The 11,792-nt window shown below is 35.5% G+C and overlaps 1 pseudogene; it reads right to left on the reverse strand.

Annotated features, from left to right (window-relative positions):
- Positions 1 to 6,751: 6,751 nt before the first annotated feature.
- On the reverse strand, positions 6,752 to 6,851 carry LOC138808685 (U6 spliceosomal RNA; annotated as a pseudogene).
- Positions 6,852 to 11,792: the final 4,941 nt, after the last annotated feature.

The following is an 11,792-nucleotide window of genomic DNA, read 5'->3' on the forward strand; positions in this document are numbered from 1 at the left end:
CTATGTTTCTTTGGGCCTGATTTACTTCACTTAATATAATTTTTTCCAAGTTTTTCCATTTCCTAACAAATGGGGCAATGTCATTCTTTCTGATGGAGGCATAGAATTCCATTGTGTATATATACCACATTTTCTTGATCCATTCATCTACTGAGGGGCATCTGGGTTGGTTCCATATCTTAGCTATGATAAATAATGCTGCAATAAACATAGTTGTGCTGGTAGCTTTAGTGTGGTCTGGTTTGTAAACATTTGAGTAAATGCCCAAAAGTGGGATTATTGGGTCATAGGGGAGCTCTATGTGAATTCTTTTGAGGAAACAAAGTGGATGAACAAGTTTACATTCCCACCAACAATGAAGGAAGGTTCCCTTCTGTCCACATCCCCTCCAGCATCTGTTGTTATTAGAGTTCTTCATTTTTGCCATTTTAACTGGAGTGAGGTGGTATCCCAATTTTGTTTTGATTTGCATTTCTTTTATGGCTAGGGATGTTGAGCAATTGTTCATGTGTCTATTGGCCATCCTTATTTCTTCCTCAGAGAAGTTTCTTTTCAAGTATTTAGCCCACTTATTTATTGGGCAGTTGTTTCTTTGAGGATTTGTTGCTGGCAGATTTAATTTTTTTGAGTTCCAAGTATATTTTAGATTGAGACCCTTGTCCATTGTATGGCTAGTGAAGATCTTCTCCTAATCTATGGGCTTTCTATTGATTATGCTCGCTATGACCTTTGCCATGCAGAAGCTCTACAACTTCATGCAATCCAATTTGTCTAACCTTTCTTTGATTGGTTATGTTTCCAGGTCTCTATTCAGAAAATTTCGTCCTGAGCCAAGGAGAGCTAGGGTTTCACCTATACCATCCTGTAATGTTTTCAGAGTGTCTGCTTTGACTCTGAGGTCTTTGATCCATTTGGAGTTGATTCTGGTGCAGGGTGATATATAATGATCTAGCTTTACTTTTCTACAAGTAGTTAACCGATTTTGCCAGCACTATTTAGTAAAGAGGCTGTCTTTCTTCCATTCTCTTTTTTTAGCTCCCTTATCGAAGCTTAGATGGCTATAGGTCTGTAGGTTCATTTCTGAGTTTTCAATTCTATTCCATTGGTCTTGAAGTCTATTCTGATGCCAATACCAAGCTCTTTTGATTACTATGGCTTTATAGTAGAGTTTGAAATTTGGTACTGATATTCCTCCAGCAGTGTTCTTTCCGTTGAGGAGCGTTTTTGCTATTCGGGGTCTTTTATGGTTCCATATGAATTTTGGATTGGCTCTTCTACGTACTTGAAAAATGAGGTTGGAATTTTGGTAGGTATCTTATTGAATTTGTAGATAGCCTTGGGAAGTGTTGCCATTTTCACGATGTTAATCTTTCCAATCCAGGAGCATGGTAGGTTTAACCATTTTCTAAGTTCTCTGTTAATTTCCTTTTTCAAGAATTTAAAGTTTTCATTATAGAGGTCTTTCACTTCTATGGGTAAGTTAATTCCTAGGTATTTTATTTTTTGTGGGGCTATTACAAATGGAATTGCTTTCCTAATTTCAGCCACACATTTCTAATTGCTGGCATACAGAAAAGCCATTGATTTTGGAGGGTTAATTTTATTCCCTACTACTTTCCCAAAGTTTTGAATCAGCTTGAGTAATTTGGGCGTGGAGTCTGTTGAATTCTTTAAATACAAGATCATGTCGTCCGCAAACAGGGAGAGTTTTATTTCTTCTTTCCCTATTTGGATCCTCTTAATGTCTGCATCTTGTCTTATTGCTGTAGCTAGGCATTCTAATACTAGTTTGAGGAGAAGTGGAGAGAGTGGACATCCTTGTCTTGTTCCTGAGTTAAGAGAAAATGGCTTTAGTTTTTCACCATTAAGTATAATGTTGGCTGTAGGTTTGTCATATACAGCCTTTATTGTATTGAGGAATGTTCCATGGATTCCTAATTTTCCCAAAACCTTCATCATAAAGGGGTGTTGGATCTTGTCGAATGCTTTTTCTGCATCTATTGAGATAACCATGTGGTTCTTATTCTTGCTTTTGTTGATGTGATGAAAAATATTAATTGATTTGCGTATATTGATCCAGCTTTGCATCCCTGAAATGAATCCTGTTTGATCGTGGTGTTTGATTTTTTCAATGAATTGTTTAAGTTGATTGTCCAAAATTGTGTTGAGAAGTTTTGCTTCAATGTTCATCAAAGAAATGGGTTCATAGTTTTCTTTCTTTGATGAGTCCCTGTCTGGTTTTGGGAAGAGGGTTATGATGGCTTCATAAAATATGTTCGGTAGTGAAGGCAGCGATAGAAGGGTCTTGTTTTTTAATCCAACTAGACAGTCTATGTGGCTTAATTGGAGAATTAAGTCCATTAAAGTTAAGAGAAAGGAATCAGATGTATTTGGGAATTCCTGCCATGTTATCCACCTTTTTAGGGGGTGCGAAAACTGGCTTCTTCCTATGGTTCTAGGAATCTCAGTTTCGGTGCAGTTTCTTGGCCTTTATTGGGTTCTTGTTGGTTTAATACGTGTAGGACATTTTTAAGAATCTTTTGTAGGGCTGGATTGGTGGAGAAATATTGTTTGAATTTTTCTTTGCTATGGAAGGTTTTTCTTTGGCCTTCAGTTATGAAGGAGAGTTTAGCTGGGTACAGTATTCTTGGTTGATAGTTGTTTATTTTTAGGGCATGGCATACATCATTCCAGGCTCTTCTTACTTTGATTGTCTCTGCTGAGAAATCTGAGGTGATTCTAATTGGTTTCCCTTTATAGGTGATTATCCTTTTCTCCTTGACAGCTTTAAGCATCTTTTCCTGGGTCTGAGTTGATCCTGTGTGGATTATAATGTGACAGTGGAATGTCCTATACTCGTCTGGTCTATTTGGGGATCTAAAAGCTACTTGTATCTGAATAGGCCTATCTTTGTCCATGTTTGGGAAGTTCTCTGCTAGGATCCTGTTAAACAAATTTCCTAGGCCATTAATTTTTGTTTCTAGGTTGTCCTCTACACCCAATATCCTTAGATTAGGCTTTCTCATGGTGTCTTCCAAGTGTTGGATAGATCTATCATATTTCTTGGACTTGTCTTGGATGGATATATGCTCTTACTCTATAATATCTAGGCGGTCTTCAATCCCTGAGATTCAATCTTCTGCATGCTCTAACCTGCTGTTAAGATTTTCTACTTTGTTTTTTATCTCTTTTCCTTCTAGTTGGTCAGCATTGATGGCTTCAAATTCTTTGTTGAAGCTTTGTTTTAGATCTTGTATGAACTTCTTTACTTCCTTAATTTGGTGTTCAGTGTTTATTCTAAAATCACTTAGTAGATTGGTTATGGTTTCCTTGGACTCCCATTCCTTCTGTTGGGTTCCATTCAGGATTCCATTTGTGGTCCCCCTGACTTCCTTCAGCTCTTTGTTAATGGATTTCACTAATGCCTTTAGTGATATTTCTGTATTCTCTTCCTGCTTTCTCAATTCCTGTATTACTCTTTGGTTAGCTTCCTCCGGTTCGTGGAATTCCTATAGTTCTCTTTGAGTGTTCTCAGCCTGCTCATGCCATTCCTGCCTTTCTCTTTGAGTATTATCAAGCAGCTCTCGCAAATCCTGTATCAATTTTTGAGTAGCTTCCTCACGCTTATGATATTCCTGTGTAAACTTTTGGATTGTCTCCTCTCTCTCCTTATCATGCTCATACAGAGTCCTTTTTAGGTTTTCAATCTTTTCCTGCATTGACCTTTTGTTTGCCTCCTCTCTTTCCATATCACGCTCATGAAGAGTCCTTTGTATGTTTTCAATCTTTTCATTTATCCCAATTACCAGCAGTGTTTGTAGAGCTATTTGGGAACTCTCCTCTGGATTATTCATTATCTGTTCTGTCCCCTGATTATCAAGATTGGGAATTGAGATACCCGGACTTGCCATTTTTCTTATGTTTTTCTGGCTTTCTCTGCCCATATGAGATGAAAATAGCACCAGTTTTGTGCTAGAACACTCTTTTAAGGCCAGCATCAACCAATGTCTGAATTTGCACAGTCTATAGTCTACAGATACAATCTAGTTCAACAGATACATCGATTCAACATCAAACAATATATGTTAATGGGCTACGAACCGTAAAGAAGAATTTGAAAAACCAGAAATTATTAGGATTAGGGAGAGATGTGGGTAAAAAATCTGAATAGATTGATGTGGGGAGGCACAAGGACAATTAACTAAGTCCTAATCTCAAAGCATGAAATAGATTGGGTAGGATGAAAGTAGAGAGAGAGAGAAAAAGAAGAAAGGGAAAGTGAAAAGAAAATAGACCAGAAAGAATAGAAAAGTAAAAATTAAAAATATTATGCAGAACCGAAATCAATCTATTTAGAGAAAAATGTGAATATAGTGGGAGAAGGGGAGTGATATAAAGGAGATGTGAAAAACTTAAAAATAAAAATGGTTAAAATATTGTATAGGTTTAAAGAGGTAGTACTTCTATTAAGGAATTTAAGTCTCAGAGGTTTTGAATTGAGTAATAAAGTTGTAGATTAAGTGTGTACACAAAGGGGGATAGGGTCTAATAGTCAACTACTGGTTTATCTGAGGATGTTCAAGACAAGAGTTAAGTCACATGAAGAAGAACGAAAGAAAGGAAAAGGTGAAAAGGATAAGAAAGGAAGAAAAGAAGATCAGAAGTTTAGTAGAGCTAAACAAAAAACAAAAAGATAATTAAAAAAAAAAAGAGAAAGAAAACAAAAAAAAGAAAGAAAAACGCACACTCACATATCACTAAAATAAAAATTATGAGGAAAAAAAGTTACTGGAAAACAATTTTTTTTCAGAAAAGGCAAAACTTAAAGATTAAAAAAGTTTTAGAAAAGACAAAAAACAATTTATATAAGGTACGAAGAAGAAGAAGAAGAAGAAGAAGAAGAAGAAGAAGAAGAAGAAGAAGAAGAAGAAGAAGAAGAAGAAGAAGAAGAAGAAGAAGAAGAAGAAGAAGAAGAAGAAGAAGAAGAAGAAGAAGAAGAAGAAGAAGAGAAGAAAAGTTCTTTGATTTTTTTGGGAGAGGTGGGGAAAATCCTGTATCTCCCTTGTGTCTGTAACCAACCTCTTGTTGGATTCTCTGGTCTGCTTGTGGTCCTGTGGCTTGGTTGGTTTCTTAAGTCAGTTTGTTCGAGCAGGCAGAAAAATGCTTTGCTTTACCAATGATTTTGTGATCCTCCTCACAGGCTAGTTCAATAGGAGGCAGATCTTCTTTGAGAATCACAAAAGAGGAGGATGTAATGATGAGGCTAGTTTCTGGGTAGACTTGAGGCCTTTCAACAAACAGTAGCTTTTCCCGGGGATTTGTTTGTGAAAAACTCACGGAGCCCAGCCTGGAGTCATTCTCAGGGTTTCTGTTTACTGAATTTAAATTAATTGTCGAGGCTGCTAGAGGGAGGGGCAGCCTCTGGCTCTGATTACCCAGTGAAGAATACCACTCCTAGGGCTGGCACCCAAGCTGGGTGACTTTTCCCTGGGTGGAGCTGAGTCTGGCAAGTCACGCCGCCGTTAAGTTCTTGTGACCTGCTAAATGACTCGTTTTATTCCAAGGCCTGAGTTGGAGCTAGCAGCTCCACTGAGCTTTTTCGGTTTCCAAGATAGAGATCTCCAGTACGGTGGGGCGGCCAGAGGCGGGGTGGCCTTCCCTCCTCTGCTCCCTGAGAAGGAGTGAGGATGTTGGGCTTCTACTCATGCTGAGTCTTGATTCCTGGGTCGTCTCTGGTCTGCAAACTGCAGGATGAAGATGTCTGTTCCTTGTCAGTTCTTGCTGGTGTTGAGTGGAATCCACTCGCACGCTACATCTGGTTCCTTCGTCCCTGACTCTCTGTGGCTCAGGTATGGTGCCTGCGACCACCACCGCCGCCACCACTGCCACCGCCACAGCGGCTGCTGGCAAGAGCTCAGATCTTTCTACTTTCCTGGATTTTCCCTCTCTGGCCTGACTCTCTGTCCTGTGATGGCACACATGGTGTGATTCTCTGGCTTAGGACTGTTTACTGGAACACCAAACCTGCTTTCTATGCAAGAGCTTCTTTAGACTCCAGCTTCTCCTCCGCCATCTTTCCGGAACTCTGGTTAAGTTTCTTAAATTTCAAAACTGCTCGTTCATCCTTCATGTCCCTACAAAATATTTTCACAATGCAAAGCAACAGCAATATCTTACTTTAAAAAGTCATGGATTCCATGTTATTCTTCCAAGTGAATTGCCTGACATTGATGTCAAAATGTATTCAAGAGTTGTTTGTATTCATCTATAATGTTTTCTGCAGAGTTTGTGATTTTTTTAAATCAGAAATAATTTTAACTTATCTGTGGAAATGAATAGTACAGAAACTAAAGTTATTCCTGATGCTTGTCTGAAAAAAGTATATTTATGTTTGTATAATGCCCATAATCTATTTCCTTCTCTCCTAGATATAATATTTTGAATTCTACGTTGTTTTATAATATATAGGTTAATTAATAAATGTGTCCATTCAAATTGCATTCCATATCGAAAAAATTTAAGATTTTTTTCCTAGGTCCTTATAGTATTTTATTTCTTTGGGATAAGATGACAATGTTATCTAATTTCAAGTTTTGTAAAGATTATGCTATGTAAAGGTCTTTCTAAGGTGAAGATTTAAACACTGATTTCAAACTAACCTTTAATTCTATGAATTATATATGTTGTTACCATTGTATTCTTGTAATCAACTTTTTAATAACTGTTTTTCATTTCTTGCATCTGAAAAATGAAAAATATGGAATACTTCACAAATTTTTATATGATCCTCGTGCAAGAGCCATGTTAATCTCTGTGTTGTTGTCATTTGGTTAGACCAGCTGCTGAAGCACGTAGTATCCTCTAAATTTAAGTAGTTAATGATGCAATCTTTATACAAGCATATATCCTTGGTTGCCTATTTGTAACAATGAACCCTTATTGTTCCTAAAAATGTTATTGATCATGTTTCTCTAAATTTCTGTGTATAGTGGAAAAAAACTTACATTGTTTGGTGGATTGCTTATATTTGAAATTTTTCTGTCAATGACTATTTTGTCTTTTTCATTTTAAATTTTGAAGCCTTTATAGCTAAGTCCAAAGGTGATGGCTTTTCAAGTATTTACTTATCAACTGAGTTAGCTTTGTGGAGCTAATGGATTCAAAGTAAGCCTTCTTAAAAGCTACTTCTAAACTTCTGCAGCTTAAAATTTCCCAAATGAGGTCTCAATGGTACAATTGTCTACCTGACCCTTTACCCTTCTTCCATGTAGGAAAAGACCAACCAGAATATCTTACCGTAGCAGCATAGATTGTCTTACTGGAACAAAACTAATCTTAGTTACAAGGGATCATAGAGAGATGAACAGTTGAGAACGAATTGTTCAGAAAAGAAGGTATTTTATAAAAAAAGGCATGAGGATGAATATACCCCTCTTCATGGGGAAGCCTACAGTGGACACTTAGATTTTGTCCATGAGTTGGTAGCTAAAAGCAGATATTCAAAGTATTTTTTAAATACCTTTGTTTATTATACCAAACATTTCAAAAGTAACTAAAGCCAAGAAAGTGAAAATATTGTTCATATGCATGATTACCTAATGTCTTAGCCTGTCTACAATCCAACTAGGCAGTAACTTACACTACTGACTTTCTACCAACAAATATTTCCATAGCTCCTGGACAAGTCCTTATGTTTCTCCTCGATATTAGGCCTTAAATTGGTAATGTTTTAATCACTGTGTTTCCTCTTGCCTCTAGGCTGTAAATCTCAAAATGGTAAATCTTTAGATCTAACTCTACCAAAAACTGAGGTAGAGATAATGGAACAATACTTTAAAACGGAGTTGACTTTGATACCCTAACCACAACAGAACAATGGAAAATAATTTCTTATATTATATACACTTATATTTTTTATTTATGTGTGCTGATCTTAAATTTCACACAGTGAAACTTACTAGAATTAGATGATAATTTGACAACTAAATTGATATTTATTCCCATAAATAGATTTGAATATAAATAATTAGGTTTAGAATATTAGAATATAAAAAGTATCAATGCAATGTCTTAGGTATAAACTTGTGATACCTTCTAAGTGTTCTTGGTCTTCTGAATTCACATGGTAAAAACACAGTATTGTTTTCCTCTAATCTATAAAGGATTTTAATCTGCTGCTCTGTTTATTGTTTTAAGTCGCTGGTCCCAAACTTTTTTTCTCCATATTTCTGAAACATTCTTACTGATTATACCAAAATTTTGCTGATATGATGTCTAAAAGCTATTATTCTTCTGCAGGACCCACGGGTCCTAGGATACCAGATCCCAGTTATCTGCATCATCAGATAACGAGAGCAAAACTTCTCACTTAGGCCCATGCAACATGCCAATAGAAAGTAATTGAAGACCCGTCTCAATTTCTCATTTCCTGTAATATTTCAGGTCCTTAATTCCTTGGAGGATTTAGCAGTAAGCTATTGTGAAATGCAAGTCTACTTAAAATGAAGATGAGATCATAAAATATGAGAGAATGTACTGTAATACAAATTTCAAATTACAGATGACAAGCCCATTTGAGTGAACAAAATCACAAATATCACAAGATTATTTTTAATACCCCTCTCCTAATGATTAATGAAAGATTTTAGCCAAGCATAAGTAGGTCAAAAAATACTTCCTGGAATGGTCGATCCATATTTGTTCTACCAAAGCTAGGAAATCTTGACTTAGAGGTGAAATATAATTTAGAAAAACTTTAATTGAGAAGATCCTTAGTGCTGCAAAATCCTGTTACTTCAGTAAAACTTGGTTCTCTAGTACAAAAATATTGTCATTCTCAAACCAATGATAACCTACATTTAATCTTCTGAAAGTATATTCCTTTTCAAATAAACCTTTAAAAATCGCATTCGCCAGAATAACTCTTGACAAGTAGATGATAGTGACATTACAAGTTTTTCAATGTAAGGGTAAGTTACAGTACAATTGATTTATTTAGCCAGCACTAATCCCAAACAAGTTCAACCCTTCATTAAAGTGTAGAAATATTACCCCCCCCACACCATTGGCGTTGTTCAGTAGGTGCCTTCCAGAAATGTGTTAAACAGAACAGCATCCCATAATTTCAAACCCAAATACTAGCTAATAAAGTAAACTTCATCACATAAGAAGGTACATTTTAAAAAGTCACTAATAGTTGCCTTATCATGTGTTGTTTTATGTTTTCCCTGTCTAACATAGTAAGAAATATGACTTTAAGTATTGAATATGGGTACTCATCAGAGATGTGACAAATATAAAATCTGTCTTCTATTTCTATCATATTCCTCTATAGTAGTAAATCTTAGTTTTCTTCTTTTTCCAAAACTTATAGGTAGTAGAAAATATTAACCCATGTAGAATAAAATAATCACACCATTTTACAAAGCCATTTATAAAAACTGGTAGGAATAAATTCTAAGCCATTTTTAAATTTTCTTGTTGACTAAATATTAATTTTCCAAATGGATGAGAATAAAATCATGTGTAGGTGCTTCACATGTCCAGTCTTGCAAATGAATTATGGAAATATAAGCTGACATCAGTTCATGTATATGTGTGATTGAAACTGCATGGGATGTATATAAACCTTTCAAAATATTAACAGACAGTTTAACAGAATGACTATCAAGAAATTGAAACCCGAGAGGAATAATGGTAAAGACATAGAATGAATGAAAAATGGAACAAGGGACAAGTATATCTAGAAAACTCAATATACGCATGAAGTGGTAAATCTGAAATGAATCTTGGAGAAGGGATTGGTTGAGAATGCTAGAAGGAGTGACTCTGATCCTGGAGCATTTGACAATTAGATGGACATATTTAATTGTAACAAATTTGCACAACCTTTGAAATTCAGTTAAAAAACAAAACAAACAAAAAACAAAAATCACAACCAAACAGCAATCTCTAGACAGTATGAATATGACCTATCAAAATTTTAGACAGTTAATGAAGGGCAGTCTTGGGAAAAGCAAACAAAGCTGTTCAAAGAGGGCAGTTTGGGGTAGGGGAGAATTTAGAACAGATTAAGTACATTGTCAAAGGTTATAAATGACCTACATCTACTGCAAATATTTTCATCTGCAAGTGCTCTTTGTCTGAACTGGACACTCCAGTCATGAGGCACACTTGATAGCTTGTGAAGATAGAATGGAAGAAACAAGATCAAGAACGCATTACTCCACTGGAGAGAAAACATTTCTCTATGTTTTCTCTCCTCTGTCTTCATTACTCTTTTTTCATACTTTTAATAAACTCAAGTGATTTTGAATTACATCTTTCCTTCTTTGTTCTGGCAAAATAATTGTTCAAAATATTTCACTAAATTTTATTTCCCATTATTTACTATCATAGTGTTTACTTGTCCGAGTGAGTCCATTAAACTTCCCCTTTGCATTTGGTTGCCAGGAAAACTCAACATTTATGTTGATGAGGATAAACTGTAATGCAAAACTTTGTCTCCAAAAAACCAGTCCAAGAACCTGTAATCACAAATATTTAGCTATAATTTTTTTTCCTTTTTCTTTTACCTTGCAAATCTTCTCGTGTCTAAAGTTTCCTCAAAAATAAATACTCTACCTTGAGCGCATTGGCACCCACCCCTAGGTGTCTGGACAGGGAACAGACCTAAGAAAGGAGACATCCAGTTTCAAAGGTGAATCATCTGGGGTTGAGGAACACCCGAGAACTCTTCATTTGTTTGTTTAGCTTCACTTGATAATGTAACCCAGTTCTTGAATGTCAGTAGATTAGAATAAATTTAGGGCATTAAATATTAAAAATAAAACAAAAATAAATAAATACTCCACCACTTTTTGCTTCAATCACTTCTAACCTCAAAGATATATTTGCTAACAAGATGCTTAGAAGAAACCGAAGAATACTCCACTTTTATCTTCTTTCTTAAGACTCTCCTTAGATACCATATCAAGAACAGTGAAGTTATTCTTTGCAGAATTATTTCAATAGATTATTTTTCTCATGGTCTTGCATTTGCTCAACAAGATGTATGGAGCATAGAGTTAAATCACTCATTCCTTGGATTACAGTGTCTGTTAAAAGGCAATACTTCTATGTCCTACTTCTCTGTTCTCCTCTTAGCTCTTGATTGATTTCCAATTAATCACAGCTTCTTGGCTTCAGGTCTAGTAAAGCTGAAGGACTATAAGGCCTCCCGCACTGCTATATCTTCATGGTTTCTCTTTCAAAACTCTTTTATTTGGATATGGAATTTATTTTCATGTCTTCAATTTGTTCTGCAATACACTGAGCCAAATAGACTCTAAAATCACTTTAGGTTGCAAAAACATTAAGACAATCTATATCAATAAGTTTTGGCCTCCCACCACTGCAGAAGACAATATGCTTAGCTAGGGCTTCTAAGAACACGTTTGCTTACCTTTTCAATTTTCCCAATTCTTTTCTGATCCCAAAAGTTTTTGGCTTATGTAATAAGAGAAGTCTTCACTATCTCATGTTAATAAGGATAATATTCTTGAGCTACTTAGAAATGTGAAATCATTGGTTTGAAGTATCCAATCAGATTTTTTTCTGTGTTTCACTGCTTCATGAGGAAAGACATTGTGGAAAGTATTACAAACAGAAAAGTGTAAACCCAATACCTTCTTTCATTGTGGAGGACACTCTCTCCCTAAATAATTTGAACCAAATTATCTTTTTCAGAAAATTACTGTTTGGTAATTGAAGTCAATTCACAAATTTTCATTTCTTATTTTTTTAAAAAACTT

Source organism: Dipodomys merriami, unplaced genomic scaffold, assembly GCF_024711535.1.
Source record: "Dipodomys merriami isolate MVZ:Mamm:240054 unplaced genomic scaffold, mDipMer1.0.p SCAF_468, whole genome shotgun sequence".
NCBI classification, from domain to species: domain Eukaryota; kingdom Metazoa; phylum Chordata; class Mammalia; order Rodentia; family Heteromyidae; genus Dipodomys; species Dipodomys merriami.